Source organism: Hesperophylax consimilis, chromosome 3 (genome assembly GCF_061612785.1).
Source record: "Hesperophylax consimilis isolate HC1 chromosome 3, BYU_Hcon_1.0, whole genome shotgun sequence".
In the NCBI taxonomy this organism is placed as follows: domain Eukaryota; kingdom Metazoa; phylum Arthropoda; class Insecta; order Trichoptera; family Limnephilidae; genus Hesperophylax; species Hesperophylax consimilis.
The window spans coordinates 33,433,771-33,451,993 of record NC_142838.1 but is presented as its reverse complement, the minus strand read 5'-3'; the positions used below and the strand labels follow the sequence as shown (position 1 = coordinate 33,451,993).

The 18,223-nt window shown below is 34.9% G+C and overlaps 1 protein-coding gene across 4 annotated transcripts in view; it reads right to left on the bottom strand.

Moving 5' to 3' along the window:
• Arf6 (ADP-ribosylation factor 6) overlaps nt 1–17,228 on the bottom strand; it is a 94,795-nt gene extending 77,567 nt beyond the window's left edge. Inside the window, exons 1-2 of one of the 4 annotated variants that reach the window (XM_089650499.1) lie at nt 17,132–17,228; nt 16,119–16,334 (exon numbers count right to left, since the gene is read on the bottom strand). The gene's annotated coding sequence lies outside the window, so the exon portion shown is untranslated. Of the gene's footprint in view, nt 1–16,118; nt 16,335–17,073 lie in introns of all 4 variants that reach the window. The other 3 variants (XM_089650506.1, XM_089650514.1, XM_089650520.1) reach the window with 3 other exon arrangements.
• Nucleotides 17,229–18,223: the final 995 nt, after the last annotated feature.

Here is an 18,223-nt window from a genome sequence, read left to right as displayed (position 1 = left end):
TTTTGGCAACAAAAAGTTTGTTAGCATCGAACGATAGCGATCGCCATTCACCGTAACGTTGCGTCCAACAGCATCTTTGAAAAAATACGGTCCAATGATTCCACCAGCGTACAAACCACACCAAACAGTGCATTTTTCGGGATGCATGGGCAGTTCTTGAACGGCTTCTGGTTGCTCTTCACTCCAAATGCGGCAATTTTGCTTATTTACGTAGCCATTCAACCAGAAATGAGCCTCATCGCTGAACAAAATTTGTCGATAAAAAAGCGGATTTTCTGCCAACTTTTCTAGGGCCCATTCACTGAAAATTCGACGTTGTGGCAGATCGTTCGGCTTCAGTTCTTGCACGAGCTGTATTTTATACGGTTTTACACCAAGATCTTTGCGTAAAATCTTCCATGTGGTCGAATAACACAAACCCAATTGCTGCGAACGGCGACGAATCGACATTTCACGGTCTTCAGCAACACTCTCAGAAACAGACGCAATATTCTCTTCTGTACGCACTGTACGCATTCGTGTGGTTGGTTTAATGTCCAATAAAGTAAACTGAGTGCGAAACTTGGTCACAATCGCATTAATTGTTTGCTCACTTGGTCGATTATGTAGACCATAAATCGGACGTAAAGCGCGAAACACATTTCGAACCGAACACTGATTTTGGTAATAAAATTCAATGATTTGCAAGCGTTGCTCGTTAGTAAGTCTATTCATGATGAAATGTCAAAGCATACTGAGCATCTTTCTCTTTGACACCATGTCTGAAATCCCACGTGATCTGTCAAATACTAATGCATGAAAATCCTAACCTCAAAAAAATCACGCGTTATTTGGGGGGCAGGTGTATTGATCACACCATTCGTTCACCAAATCTCCCGTGGAAGGTGAAACGAATTAATATTAATTCACCAATTATGAGAAACAAAGACAGGGAATTAATTAACTAGGCATTAGCAGATTAGGCATAACATGTGAAAAATACCTAACTACAAAGTAGAAATTTTCTTGTACGAAGCATCAAAATCTTTGGAAAAAGTATGGCATGCCGTAATGAAATTTGCACAACTTTTCTACGACACAGCAACCATTTTCAGGACGCCAATTCATTTCCACCGTGAGCTTTTTTGGCTTTAAAATATCCATAAAATTGACAAAAACATTACTTAATTTCAGTCACATGTACACTGAACACAATTCAATAAGAAAACAATATGGTTTTTGATGTTACTAATTTTCTTCTTAATTGCAAAAAATAATATTTTATTATATTAGATACACTATAAACATGGTTATAAATTCAGTTAGATAAATTTTGCTTATTTACATGATGTTTTTTTTTATATTTTATGTTATCATTGGGTACCTACTTATTATGTTATTTCATTATTATTTATTTTATATTAATGTTATTTTCTCTATAAATGTAGTAATTGTATATATCGCATGTAATATATGGCAAACAGTGTAGGATTGCACAATCCTTCCAGTCCTGTTGGATTAAAAACTTAAATAAATAATTAGGTTGCACGTGCAAAACACGTACATAGCCGGGTAAAAAGGTATTAAAAAGGTTCCGGGTTCAAGTTCCGCCGCATATTATTCCTTGCGAAGTTCATGAATAAACACCATTATAATAAATTATTGTAAGTGGTTTTTAACCCTTTGAAAAACCATTAATTTAAGATTTTTTCCTCCCTCTCTAGAGAGAATATAAATAAGCCGTTTTCGATTTCTAATTCCTGGTGTAACTAGCCATTTTTAATGGAGTTATTTATCCGTTTAGACGGTAGCAATTATTATATTTTGAAAAAGTGAAGATATTTTTCAACGTTTTTTTTATTTGAATAAAATGTGATATTTTTGTACACAGTGTAACTATTTGACATTTTACGCGAACGCCCTCCGAGAATTGACGTTCTTTCAAATAAAGTTCGAGATAAATGTTAATTTAAAACAAAAAACCAACATTTTTTTAAATAAGTTTACCTATTATTATCAATCGTCAAATATGTTCTACCACTGCCAGTTTCAAAGGTCGGGTCTGAAAGGGTTAACTTAATTGATATTATGTAATAAAACAATATCCATTCAATCAATGCAACAACACATTAATATCCGGGTCTTCATAATAATAAATGATTGATTAGTTATCCACGCCATGTTACTAATCATTAGTTTTATTATTAAATGCATCTATTATCTGGCTTATTAAGTCGTGTTGTAAGATTATTCGTGAAGACATCCATCAAATAAAAGTTTAAGACTAAATTCTACAGATTACAGCAAAGAAGCAAAGACTGGCATATCGATTAGATTATCCAGTAGCTCCCAAACATTTTCAAGCCAAGGATTTCAATCGCATATCCCATTTCCCAACTTATAGTATTGCCAACATTCTACAGTCTTACCTGTTTCTGGTTTTACCTTTGTGCACATATTTAAGTCTCATTCAAACCATTTCCGTCTGGCTAGTTAGAGGAGATAATATAACTGTTGAATTTCAATTCAAAATGTTTAAAAAATATATATCTACCACAGACATAGGAATTAATAGACTAGAAGATAATGGCGAGGGGTAAAATCAACTGTTGAAGAACGAAGGGGGTTAAGCTGACTGTGATTCGTCAATAAATCAATCTGACAGTAAATAGGCATCTCGCATTATAATATCACCATTTAGTTCTTAAAAGTAAAATCTGCTTTTGAATGAATAGACATTTTTACATGGGAGCGCAAATTACTCGCCACGTTATGAACTAATTTGTGAAGTCCAAATTCGGCAAAGTAAATTTCTTCTGTTTGCAGAGTCGTAGTTAGTTTCAGAGTATTTAGTTAAGACACTTTTACAAATGTTTCATAATTTACTTACCCCAGTAAACAACGATGAGCACACTTGAGAATCGCTACATTGTGATGTGATAGTATATGTTTCTAAAACTGATCCATATAATACGGTGTGAATAAGCTTAAAATAAAGTAAAATAATGCTTACTTATGGAATGTAATACGACAATTGGGTTTATTCTCTTTTTCACATCTATTTTTACAAGTTTTCATATCACAAGTCAACATTTTGCCGTGTTATTTCGTAAAATGAACCGATGATGCCTCGACCATAGTTCGCACAAGAATGATGACGTCACGTTTTCAAATTTCACTTGAGGCCATACGCGAGCCCAGCCGGCTCCAATGGAACCGGTATGGGGAGTGGGGATAATACGCTTTTAATCACTTAGGGCAGGTCTACTAATATTCATATGTCTATGATATCTACCTAATACTACTCGATGTCGCTCGAATTTAACATTCAATTTTCTTATTGATATAACTATTTTACGCTGAAACTTCACTGGTTTATTCAATCAAATAAATGTAAATAGTAAAGTAAAATAAAAACTATACTCGTCTTTTTTTTTTGTTATTTGTTTTTGGGGTGTTATGCCAAATAACACATCTGCCCTGATGATGGACACTGCAATGCTGTCCGAAACGTTGGCTAAAGAAGGAGTTAGCGCAACACGGCATAACACCCCAAAAACAAATAACAAAAATACTTTTGGCCGTGAAAATCTTAAATCATATTATACTCGTCTTATCTGAATCGTCTTATAGAAAATTCTAAATATTTATTTCAAAGCTCCATATCTTTCGATGGAAATGGCGTTGAATGTTTAAAATATTTGCGTTGATTCAGACAAAAAACAGATGAGCAAATCTTAGTACCCCAGGTTACGGAAACGATGCAAAAAAAAAATTATAGCCGTCGAGGGACACCTGGCTGATATAAAATATTGAAATTGATTTTTATTAAAGGAAGTCAAAATTGAAGTAAACAAATCTTTATATTTCTGAAAATAATTATCAAAATATGTAGACACAAACATTAGAAATAAAAAATATCATAATTTAGTATGATCCGTTGCCAATTTTAGTGAGTAGAACCAATATGTCGCACAGAGTTTTGCTGGCCGAATGAAGCGTCGTTCCGTGCAAGAGCATCATCCCGTCTTGCCATGCTTGCTACGCAAAAATCGGTTTTACCCCCCTAAGCGCACCGTAAGATGTTTCACACCCAAAACCACACGAAAAAAAACACGAAATGATAGATTACAAGAAAAATGTTTAGAACACCACAAAGTTTTGCTTTAAAATTCATCAATATGTGAGGAAATATTTTACAATCGGCTGACTTTTTAAATGTTAAATTGTTAGCAGCCAATAAAAAGTGGCAGACTGAACCCCCCTTGAGGGAGGGGGAGTTAACGGGGTGGTGGGTGAAGTAAGAAGTGGTGAGACGTAGCTAGACTGAGGAAAATTATGGTGAGTTTGCTAGAAATCGAAGACCAGGGCATATACTGGTTTAATACTACCGGAGGGTAGCGACCCAGCCATTTCGGGGTAGGGGATCTTTTATTGGAAAAAACTTAAACGCCGAACATGCTGGGAACACTCAAATAACCTTTTGAGCGTTGATAAAGGGTACACTTTGATAATGTTCACCTAATAATAAATGCTCGTAACGAAGTGAGAAGAAACATTAATACCATTTTGTAAATTGTAATTATCATTTTAGTTTTCTTCAAATTTTAAAAATCGGTATTTTATTGTTTAATAACATAATCTTCTTAAAACCGCCAAGCATGTATGTATGTATAAAGACTGTTTTATAACGCACATAAATAAAATAAAATAAACAAAGCTTATAGTGTTAGAGTTTTTTATAGTGGTACAGTATGAAAACCTTTGGCCATCGATAAAGAATAGTATGGGGTACAGGTAAACGAGATTAAGGCGATGCACTAAGTCGTGTAATATTTTAAATTGAGCCGCTATCAATAAAAACCCCTACGTAGATGGCGATAAGGTTTAAATTCCCGCTTAACACCATCCGCCTGTTTTGATTTATGCAATAAAAAAACATGGCCAAAAAGTGCCTTTTATTTTATTTTGTGGATGTTCAGGCATAAAAATTTAATTTTTTCCGAGAATTTTATAAACAACTTAATTTGCCACATTATACAATAAAATCATAACTGAAAATGGGTTCGTAAGTAGGAGATTTTTAACTTTAAAGAAGTTTTCATAGGCCTATACATTATTTATTTCTGGGCTTATAAAATGACTTATATAAAAAATACTCGATTATTTCAAAGGTCAGGATATGTATTCTACTCACAGTATTTAATTAAAGCATCTGAAACATTTCTAGGCGACCAAATTTTCAAACCAAAAACACATGATTTTGCATTACTACGTATGGCATCGCCTTAAAGAGATGCTTACTTGTATAGTAATGAGCTGTATCGTGGGGCTACTGCGGGATGGGGGGGACTGCGGACAAGTATCCCAAACTAGTTCTTAATATCTTTATTGTGGCATTTCTAGTTCTACGTAATGATTTTCACTCGCCACGACATTTCCATGATAAGTTTTGACGGTTAAAAAATTGAAACAATACAAAATATTATTAAGTCTCAAAAGTCTATCGTGTCTATCTTCCAATGATAGAAGATGTTCTAATATTTAGTACATCGTGTCGAACGCGTGTACAAATTAGAAATAATTCGTAGAAAGGTTAAATCAATAATAGTAGACGGATGCGTATTACATGAGGCCTTGATTTGATACGATCTGCGACCCAAATAAGTATCGATTTGAAAAACATTGGACTTGTAAATAAAAATGGATCGGAGGCGAAGACCTATCAAAGATTCAATCAATCGACCGGTCAATGGCTGAGTTGGCATCGCTGGGTCCCACCCAAGCGTAGTGTGTTCAATTCCTGCATTACGACATAATACGCAATATTTTTCGCTTACTGTGATAGTAGTAGGAGATTTTCAGGTATAGTCAATATAGTCAGGTTTTTCGTAACCTGGGAATGTTTGTCTTACTTTTTTTTTAAATCTATAAATTTAAATGATTAAAGACTCGACAATTTCTATTACTCACTCGAAAAGTTTAAACGTGATGTTAATCTTTTCAATAAGTCAGCAATAATTGTGTTTTTAGTAACACACAGGAGTTCCAACTGCTCCCAATCATCTGGACCCAGTTCTCACTATAGTATCCCCAATAATTGGGGTATCTTGTGAGGCTGAAGTAATGGGAGGGAAGGGAGATGGGGCGAGGAAGGAGGGGAAGTACCTGGCTATTCAGATCGGGTCGCAAAACGCGGCTAAAGCCATTTCAAGCAACGTTTTGATTCCGAATCGTGGTACTTCACCAAAGCGATACTGAGTGCCGCAAATATAGTATATGTATATTAATTTGAATTAATAAATTGTGAAGAAACATAAAAATCAAATAAAATTTACTTTTGCACGCCTGGATTTGAACCCGCGATCTCCTGGTGCGTAACCGAGGATCGTAACCACTCAACCAAGGAGGTCGTCTTTTCTTTTGCTAAGTTATCCATCAACGTCAGAAATAGTCGTCTTCTAAGAGGTTAAAAAAATATATTTATCTATGACAGTCAATAAGTTAATATCTGTCATTCGTAAAAAAGACTCCGGTCTTGTGAAAGCGGATCATACGTTGGTTCTCCTGACAATACATAATATTATATTAAATTCATAAGTATATTTCTACCATGAACTCGAAAGCTCAAAATCTGTCTGGAACATGTCTCATGAATCATGAATTTTATACAACTTACTACTTACTGGAAAACGAACCCTTTTCGGCTTGAACCATAATTTCCATTACTATATATACCAGAACTATAGTTAACTGTAAAAAAGGAATACGAGACTTGTAGATTTATAAATGCCCCAGACAAGTATACTCGTGGAAGGTCCCATACCCTTTTTTATGCTCCAAAAGCGAGGACTTCTGCCTATCAGAACGCCCCAGTCAACAGAGCGACTGAACTGCTCAACGAGTCTGCATTGACCATCGACATTTTTAACGTAACCTACAGGCAGTTTAACAATTATCTTTTGACGTATGTCACAAAGTAGTGAAACTGACCTTTTTATGTGTTTTGCTATACTTTTTGTCTAATTTGTAATCTTCTCCATAATGTATTGGTGAATAACCGTTTTACGGAGAACATGAAAAATAAATAAATAAATAAATAAATTAGTTGTATTTGAAATTATCGTGTTACGAAAAAGTTCGCCCGATTCACCTTTCAACCGATCGACTAACTATACTTTTTTCCACATTATTCCAATTTCTATCTGTCAAACTGATAGGTTCTATACAAATCGGATAATTTTGGAGAATTTGAACAATTCTTCAAATTTAAAAATTAGTTTTTAAGTTCTGTGATTATTTCAGTTCTGTCAAGTAACTGGCCTATACAGATATAAGAACAGAAATTGAATAGGACATTCACAGAACTCGCCAATTAACGTCGAAATTTGATGAAATGTTCAAATTCTATGAAACAACCAGTTCTTAGGACGGGTTGTGTCGGAGAATTTGAACAACTCATCAAATTTAAACGTTCATTTTAAAGTTCTATGAAAAAAAATTTCAAGATCTGTTTTTATTTTAGTTCGGTCAAGCAACTAGCCTATAATGATATAATAACAGAACTTTGAATAGGACTTTCACAGAACCCGAAAATGAACGTTGAAATTTGATGAATTGTTCAAATTTCAACGTTCATTTTCAAGTTCTGTGAAAGATTTTTTAAGTTCTGTTTTTATTTCAGTTTTGTCAAGCAACTAGCCTACAATGATATAAAAACAGAACTTGAATAAGTCTTTCACAGAACCCGAAAATGAACGTTGAAATTTGATGAATTGTTCAAATTCTCCGAAACAACCCGTCCTTAGAATCACTTGATATCCGACAAATAAAAATTCTATTTTAAAAAACAAATTGTAGGTAGTACATAAATGAAATGTGAGCGGTAAAAACATGTTTTTATTTAAACAGCGTTTTCTATCTGCACTATACATAACCATGTAGATTCTTCCCTCTCGGCCATAAACAAAATTGTTATCAATCACCGTCTACTCAGAAACCCCAAAACTTTCCATATTCCTTTCCAGAGAACCACAGCTCCCAACCTCTTGTGCGAAAGTGTCGACTATATTATATAACAGCCACTGGTAGTGAGATGATTCCGGACATACATACTTACCGATCGCACCCAGAACTAAATTTCTCGAATCACTTGTTTTCGCTTGACCCAAACCTTATTGTGTCTTTTTTTATGTTGTTTTTGTTTTAAATACCTACTTATTGTTTCATTCTTACATATTGTTATACACTGTCACTGGGCGGTTGGTATTTATTTATTTATATTTTAATCTTTTGTTACGTACATTACAAATAAAATAAACTTGATTAAAATGGTCGAATTGCTCAGTGGTCAGAAAACTTCCCCGGCAAGGAAGAGTTCCTGGGTTGTATAGAGGAAGGAAGAGTTCCTAGATGCGACTGAATCTTTTTCGGTCTTTTCATAGACATATGATCATATGTCTGTGGGTCTTTTCTATTTCAGAGTCGTTATTGTCTTCAATGATTAAATATTACAATTTGAGGTTTTCCTGATGATGATACTTATTACACTATAAAAAATAAACTTGGGCCTTTAAGATTTGCTCAAGTGCAGTCAAGATAATAAGTTTTGCATTCAGGTGACTGTGTGCAAGACAGAAAACAGGAAACACGATGATTTTATAATAATCACGAATGACCTAGAGCATTATTGAAGGATGATACTTATCATTGCCGATGTCCTAAGGCAAATAATTATTTCTTACTTTATAATTCAAACCTTTAATATTACAAAAAACAGATAATATTTTATATTGATAACACGATGCAAACTAATAACATTATCATGCAAGAGTTGTTGTTGATAAAAACAATGAAAACATGATGGAAAGTGATTTGCTTCAGGAAGTCGGGAGGCTGCAAAACATACACACGATTGTCTCTCGAATGCATTATCAGCTGGATACCGTGACATGTATCATTATCATGAGTCATGAGCAAGGTGACCTACATTATAATTTTGTACAAGCTGGGATTTAAAATCTGTGACAGGGGCATTTCGGGGAAGTTTTATATGAATTTGGTTAAAAAATGATTCGCTTTTACTTGTTTATTGAAAGCTGTAAATAACATAGTATGGCACGATATACTGGGAGAAAGAAAAGGGAATATAATGCAAAAGTGGTCAAAATGGCCAAACCCCAAACGAGCGAACCAAATACTAAATTATTATTATTAGGGGCTATTAGGAAGATGTCACCTCAGGAGACAAGTGCAGCTGTGTGGGGTGGAAAATATCAGAAGCTGTAAAAGAAATGTGAAGAGGGTGAACAAACACCGATTCATCAATGGTGCCAGTGTCCCTTATTGGCGGGAAGAAGACTCAGATCTAGGGAGCCACATTATGGAATCAGGAGACCCAATGATAATCATGGTAACTTCATCAAACAGACTGGGCTACTGTCAGAGGAAAGGTGTTAACGTGGGACATATGGGTATATGGCTTGACTTCTTGCAGAAGGTAAGAGGACGCGAGTACGAGCTAACTGTGATAAGAAAGGCTGGAGCTTCGGTGGACTCGGCTTACAAGTTAGTAAGAAAAGAATACCTGCTGGAGGTCAATGGCCATTAATATCGTACTTCGACCGTAATAGAATAAAAAAAGGAGGAAACATGATTTTCGCTAAATCAAAAGGTTCGGAAATCCTTGACAAGACTGTGGCGCAGTAATAAGATAATGATACCATTCACCTACGCGCAAGTAATATTTGTCCAGCCAGCTTCTAGCTGATCTGATTGCAACACCGATTGCCCCTCTGTTGGTCTAATGCTACGTATATATACGAAGTCAAACTGCCGAGCTGAACCTCAACTTATAGGAAAGAAACGAAGCAAACACAAATGGCGCGTAACGCCGCTTGCGGTAGCTGCGTTCCTTTCCTATAATTCGAGGCTCGGCTCGCAAATAACACACGGATGGCGAACCAACGACATACCGGCAAAGTTCGAATATTGTATAAAAAATATCTAGATTTTCATTGTTCTATTCGTGGGCCGAGCACCGCGAACTTTAGTTTTCTGCTAATGAGTGCGGTTAATCCATTGAATAGAGATTTATTTAGTCATTGGGTTAATTTCTGTCCAACCGGTCTAATTTGCTATAACGTAAGCAGGATGCAAGAGCAAGCGCCGACTTGACTTACAATTTATTATATCGCATCGAAATTTGGTCTTACTAGAGGTAAGGTAATTTGGTCTTCTTTCTTGGGTATCTTGCGCCCAGTGTATTATTAAATTACATCCTATACGCCAAGATTTAATTAGGAATTGGACATAGCATTTGGACTCACTTGAAAAATTATGGTCTGCCACTGAAAGCTACGTTGCAACGTCTGCAATACTGCGTATACATTTGCGAGCCGAACCACGAATCGTGGGAAAGGAACGAATCAATCGCAAACGGCGTGAACCGCAGCTTGCGGATGGTTCGTTCCTTTCTCATGATTGTGTATAGGCAGCATTAGATCCCTCATTTATGATAAAGGTGACGAGATTACAACGGAATTGTCAGCGTTACGTCTGTATGTTCACAAAACTGGTCTAATAACGGATGACTGATGACTATCTACACACTTAATGACGTAATCCGCCGACTCGTACTAGAATAACGACTGCTCGGGTTCGCGAACCAAATTATTGGCCGTGCAATCTGTGCATACTCTGAACTCTGACTAATGCACAGCAGTGGGCACACATCCGGCAGTAAGTAAGTTCTCCACTTTCCGTTACAATGGATACATTCCAGAAAGGACAACCGTGGCCAGTGAGTAAGTAATTAGTAGTCATATTGACCGATAAAATGATCTCATTCCGACAATAATAATAATCATTGGTTCATTTAAACAGGACCGTTTTTTTTTAAATCACCTCAAGGACGCTTTCCCACTTAGAAAGTTGTCTTTTTTGGCCCCTTAAAAAACCATATGAGAGAGATTCCCTGCATTATACATGAAATTGCTCAGCTTATTGGGTAAGCTCGTAGCTAAATTTATACAAAATACTCAACAATACCAAAATACAATACGATTGAAAAAAAGACAAAAACCTTGGTGTTTGTTTTTTTTAAATATGAATATGGAAAGGGTTAACACCGCGTTTTTCCGCTCATTGCTAACATAACTTCATTGTGGAAATGATCTAATCCGATATTATTCATTCGTAACATAACTTATTATGTGAGTAAAACATAGAGTTAGGATCTGCGTAGCAAAATACATTTTTCCAGGGAAGTGATTTGTATATCGGAGCTAACAAAAAAATCGAAGATTTACACTATTACAACATGGATTATCGCTAGTTCTGTGTTCATTTACTAAAAATCATCTTAAAAAAGCCATATTACTACCCAACTATAAATGTTTTTCAAGATTTCCCGGTTCCCCCACTTACAAAAATTTATGACAAAATTGCAGTCCTACAAATACATAAAGATTTCTTTAGTAAAAATAATTTACCACAATTGAATATTAGCAAAAGAATAATATCTGTTGGAGGACTAACCGTGCCACTAGCACGAACCACAATAGCACAGCATCACTATATATTCAAGGGTGTAAAATTATTTAATAAATTACCCCTTGATATACGATCGGAAGAAAACTATGAAAAATATAAAAAAAAAATTAAATTAAAATACTCACACTTGTACCACCTCATAACTTTACTTATTGTTTAGAAATATGTTTTTGCCTTTTAAATTCTTTGAATCATTTATTAACTAACCTATATTTTTATTACTTTTATTGTTATTTTTTGTTTTATTACTAATATTTTTTGTTTAATTTAAACAAATGTTAAAATATTTTTGTTGTCCTCTCCTAAACACAAGCAGCTGCTTTATTAGGAGAGTGATTGAAATATTGGTGTTTATATTGTAAAAAAAATTGTAACCTTGTTTATATGTTTCAATAAAAAAAAATAAAAAATTTAAAAAAAAAAATTTAAAAAAAAATAAAAAATAAAATAAAATCCGGACCCTACTGATGCATTTAAGACGTAGTCGCACTTGTCGCATTTGTTGATACTGTCGGTGCGATGGGTAAGCATGTGCACTAACTAGTGTGCACGTTCCAGAAGTATTGATGAAATAGCGATGTGAACATGCACTTGTCGCACTGGAACTTGTGGTTCTTGTGCTTCAACTGATGCCGCGCCAGGCTCTCGTAGTCCGGGCAGATGTACTGGCAGTCGTCGCATTCATGCAAGGGCCGTGTTCATGCGTCTCCTCATATTAATATCGAACTAGATTCACGATATTACCAAACGGTTTTCTGAAAATTTTGAATTGTTTTCATGTGCGTATTGCAAAGTTTGTGATTCTTGTATTTTTATTCAGAATGGTTGTAAGTCTGATAAGTTGTAAGTTTCGACCTGTTTCCGTTTTTCTTTCTTCAGAAGTTCTGTTTTATAATTCTGATAGTTATGACATTACATATTGAAGGTCTTGCAATAATGTTGTTTTTTAGGTGAAGAATTATTATGGGTTCAGAATTAAATGAATGGAAATCGTGTATTTCCGGAAACTCTTGTTTAATCATTTTAGTGGGAGATTATTCTACTCTTCTTTTATACTGCTTTGGAGTAGTGGTAGATGAAACTTTCTGAACATTCAATATTGGCTGCAAATTGTCATGACTGTTGCTGGCTATGATGGGAATGTGGAAGAAAAACAAGATGCTCCGGTTTGAAAAGTTCTATCAAAAACGAGCAAGGGTCATCTAGTTCTTCTTCACTGTCATCTACTATCTCGATCTTAATTGGTTCTATCTCCATACGTTCCTCCTTGATGTCTTCAATTTTACATGAACCTCCTATTGCATCTGTGGTGTGATCTTTCCTGTATCGTAGAATACGTTAATACGTTCGTTAAGAAATACGTTCTGAAATTTGCAGATTTTTTGTAACTGGAACAAAATGAGCACAGTGAGCCACGAACCTTTGAAATACTTATTTAACGGCCAAAAAATAAGACAAAACGTCATATTGTTCTTTTCAAAGCGTTGAATCTCGAGCGATAATGCCTACTGGAAGGGCTATAAAACCTTGGCGGATATTTTCACGCAAGATGTTCAAGATAGACTCGGAAACTTACACTTGCTGTTGGGTTGTTTGGTCAGTCTTCAGGCATAACGATCACCAGCATTTGGACAAACGCTGAAGGGATTATCGGCGGTTAACGAAGACAGATAAAAGACTAAGACCCGGGTGACTGAATCGTAATCGGTTTCATCGGACATTCTCTTGTATCAGAATACTTTTACTCGCGGAAATTTGTATTGCGTGATTAGTACATGTTTAAGGCGATCGCGTGTCGGTCGGCACGACATATGACTTCACAGGAGGGAATGATATGCGACGGAGGAACAACTGTATAAACACAAACATCTGTGGAACTAAATATGAACAATTATTTAATTTTAATCTACATAAATGGATGATACGGGAATTTAAAGCGTAAATAGGTTGATGGATCGATTGGCGTTTATTTATACATATTATCATTACATTAGGTCCTTACAGATAACCCTTTATCCGACAAAATCCCCGGGCAATTAATCATTTTTTTTAACTTTGAAAGTTATTCGAATAGGTTGTTTTTGGAACATACCACGATTTACAACCATTTATTGAGGGTGACAACATAGTTGTCACCAACCGCCTGAGCAATCCGGGTGGTAGAAATATATTTGCCTAAGCAGGTGAGTTATACGCAATAAAAGGAGTCATGAGATTAAAAAAAGTTTGAAAAAACAAAAAATTAAAGTTAAGCATGGGACGCACTGTTGATACTGTACTTTTTAAGACCCCGTAGTAAGCGTTCAAAGATGGTTTGAAAGGGATGTATGTAAATACGAATGTTAGAGGGAGCGCGCTAATATTAATAAAACGACAATAACTAAGCAAAAATTGTGAAAATATTTAATAAAACACGACTCGTTTGAAATAAAGCAAAAATCTCTCCACGAATGCTTTAGTTGCATTTAAAGATACACTGTGAATTTTTTCATGCCTATAACATATGAAATAACAACAAAAATACGTGTTTTTAATAATTTTCGGAGCTTACTTTGCGATTTTTTTCTAGCAAGGGAATTTAATATAATTAACGTTTCGGCATAACAAATGTATAAATATTATGTTCAAAATTAACATATATTTTTTATGAACTTAAAAATTTAAAGAGTTAACGAGAAACTAATTATAAATCGGTAGAAATTGGGTATGCGGCTTAAACCTGTACCGAAAGTGTTGAATATCAGCACAGAAACTGTCCCAACAGAATGATATATGACATTGACTATTGGTATGAGAATTGGGTGGTAATATAGAAGCCAGCAAGTGTAAAATATAAAAGGGCTTTGGGAATAGTCTTCATAGTGTTATGTCGACATCAACTCGGTGTGTCAAGTTAACCACCAGCAGAAACGCGACGTGAATATCGTACGAAAGATTCGTCTGAGCATGTCGCTATTCGGAACGCAGTCGGACTCGCAGGAATGTGTGGATCGGTTCTTAGAACTGGAAATCACATTTGACCGAGACGAGAATTCAACATCACGGAGTGGACACTGGCCGTGTGTGTATAACAGCACCGGTGACGCTTTTTTCGTTCAGCATGTGGGTAAAGTACATAATATGCGTAGTGTGCATTGGGGCACCCTGTAGCACGAAGATCTGGTGAAAGGTCGGCGATCACCGCGGGCCAAACAAACATTGGGTACCTATCTATATTGTATAATATTATGCAGCGTGCCAATCTTGTAGTGAGTGGACTGAGTCACATGCAAACCAACTAGACAGGTACAAGGTAGTCTTAATATAACTCCATTCTGGGACACGGCAAGAATTCAATGAAACACTAAAATTTCCATCATGGGATTCATGAAAACCAAAATGTGCGAGCATCAAATTGCAAATAAATTATTAAGAAAACTGAGACTGTCCTGAACTAAAATCTTGTTCACGTTATGGGGAGCAACAAATACAAGGTTATTTAACAGATAATCCAGGGGAAGATTGATGAAAGATAATATTGGGGAAGACGTGATATGAAAGAATGAATTGTCGGGCTATAACCTGCAGAGTGAAGATTATCCTGATAAAAGTCAACTTCCGATAGGACAGGGCCGCTGGTGAAAAGTAACATTGAGATCCGAATCGATACATGAAATGGTCATTGGCTACCTTGTGACCAGATCGGAAGAGCATATTTCTCCCGACCTTCTCTCTTTCCACTGTTAATTTCGTTTCCTAATTTCCACTTGTTCCGGGAATATAGTACCTACAATAGTTCCGGGACAGTGAATGTAATTTGGACCAGAGAACAGGAACATGGGACTATTCTGGTTTTCACCTAAAACTCCCAACATAGGCAGGTACTACTATGCAATTCAAAAATTCAATGAATAATGAATAAGTAGTTGGGCGACGTATCTCCAAGCGTATTTTTTATCAAAAAAGGTGAGGGTGAAATTCGTATATAAAAAACTGGCGGCAAAAAATAAAGATGGAGAACGTTGACATGTAGCCACGGAGAACTGCGACATTTTTATCACAAGAATGTTATTTTCGGTGAACCGAGTCGTTCTCGATGTTGGTATTAGGTATGCGATAATCTCTTTTCATATCTTCGAATGAGAACCTGTCAGAAAATCCTAATAATTCGCTCGGGGGTTTAGAAACTTAAATAATTTAACACGATAATCTTTTGGCATGACGTGACAAATTAAGTAATTAACAGCATTCCACGAATTCACTCCTTTTTGGTGAATAACCGCGAAGACCGGTTACAGTGAAAGTCGCGTGTGCACGACATACTTACATTTAAATCTAATAACAAATAACATACTTTGTTGAAGATATTTCGAAATTTTTTCAACTCAAAAGCCTTTTTACGCGAGTTTCAAACTAAATTAGCAACAATGATATTATCCCAAACAATATTTTAATTGATTGCTTGTGATATCCAATTAGATAATGGGCCAAATCTTATGAGATTTTCTTGGTAGGTGTATCAGGTGTTTGCTAATCCTAAGGAATTGCACAAAATAAAATTAGGTCATGTGATGCAATGTAAAGATTGGTAGGTGTAGTATACTTACAAAATTTGTGAGAAATCCAATAATATCGAGAAGTTTGGTTTGGAACTTAACAGGCAATTGCTAATGCAAGATTAGAGCACAGTGTTAATTTATAAAACCGAGAAGATTACTTTATCGTTTAGGCATAAACAGAAGCGGAAACAAGTACCTACGCGTTTTAGATAATTTCTGACACTTTTTTCACTTTTTGTATTTCATCGAGTATCCCTAAAAACACTTGAAACATAAAAAAACGGTAAATTCTCAAATAATGAACACTTATACACAATAATTACGGTGACGGAACAAGTTAAAATTTTTGCGAATTCTATTTGTGTATTAAAAAAAACAAATTATTATGATTATAAATAATGAGCCGATTCTGCAATACGAAAAAAACTTAGGAATCAGCTTTGTTCTGAAATGATTAAAACACTTTTTTCTGAAAAACTGGACGCCTCACACCGATACCGGTAAACTAAAATGATAATGTCACATATTTTATATTTGATTCATACGAGACGCTGATTGCAAATGTCAAATACAAGCAATACTAAAAATCGTACTCATCGACACTGACGGTGGTTAGACTAGTAGTCACTGCACAATAATTATAAGTAAACTTCAGCATACAATTCAATAGCACGGAAAATAAAAGTCAATTTATGTACGTAAATCGGTCTGTCAATCTCAGTCGTGAAAGCGGTTACAAATTACCGAAATTTGAGGTTATTTTCAGGCTGAAACCCAGCTCTAAACTGTAAATATAAATAAATGAGGGATTTAACTAATACATATCTCTACAAGGCATATTACGGTAACTCGCACTACACTTGTAATTTTGAATAGGGTTTGATAAGATTAAGCATAAAAAGGCGTATCTGTGACTGGGCGATGGCGGTCAACATAACGGAAACTAAATCAATGTAAAGTTCGCGAAAACGATGAAATTGCAATAGAAATTCATGAAACCAACATAATAATGAACTAAAGCACTCGATTTGTCCCGACATATGACTTTATTATGTCCTTACCATTTAACATTGACAGCTTTCCAAATTTTTTATACCACAAACTCACTGACAAACACAAAACACTCCATATTAAGAAGAAACACTAGCGCCACGTGGTTGTAAAAATATTAACTAAAAATATTTTTAACCACGAACGGCTACATCACACCTAGCGCTCGCTTGTGAGATCGTAGTATTCATTGGTATTCATAAAACATTAAAAATTAAAACTTCACATCGAAGACTGAACGGAAAGTTATGAAATACTTAATATCTAGAATAACTTTTAAAGTAGGATTCTGTTTTTATAAAACAAAAATACAACACAAATCTAAGTTTAAAATGAATCTTATTTTAAAGAAAATATATTCATAAACAGTTCAAAATAATTGTTTTAAATCTTATAACGTAGTTCAAAATATAACGTTTTAACAAAAACATTGAATTAAGCTAAAAGCTACAACCAGCCATTTTAGGCCAAGAATTTAAATACAGCCAAAACTTCGTATTTTAACTTATTTACAAAAATAATAACAATAATTTGGAATTAATCACAATTCCCATTTTAATGATAAAAGAAAGTTGTACAAATTGAGATGAAGATTTTTACCACGGCCCGGTCAAATCAAAACGACTTTTGCTTTTATAATAATGTAAGCTATATTGTCGCAAATAAATTTGTTTGCAGCTATATCCACGTTCAGTAGGTAATAATGGAAAACCTTGGGATAAAAACCTCAAAGGTCACAGGATTATTTCTAAGAAAAGTATTTAAATTGAATGGAATTGAACTAACGTGTTTTCATTTATTTAAAAAATAATAAATCATATGTTCCGCTTTTAAGCACTGAATAGGTTTTGCAAATACTATTAATTAAGTATGTATTATTAAATATTCATAAAAAATTCATCGTGACGTTTGCTGTTTTAACAAAAGATGTGGACATTTGTTGTTTTTTTCAAAATATGGAGAATTTAGAACGAAAAGTAGCAATTCACAGGTGTCAAACGATAAATGATTAAAGCGCCACGCAGCGGTAAAAAAACTAACTAATAAACAATGCGGAATGTTTTCCATAATTTTCAATTTTCCAATGACGTTACAATACATAC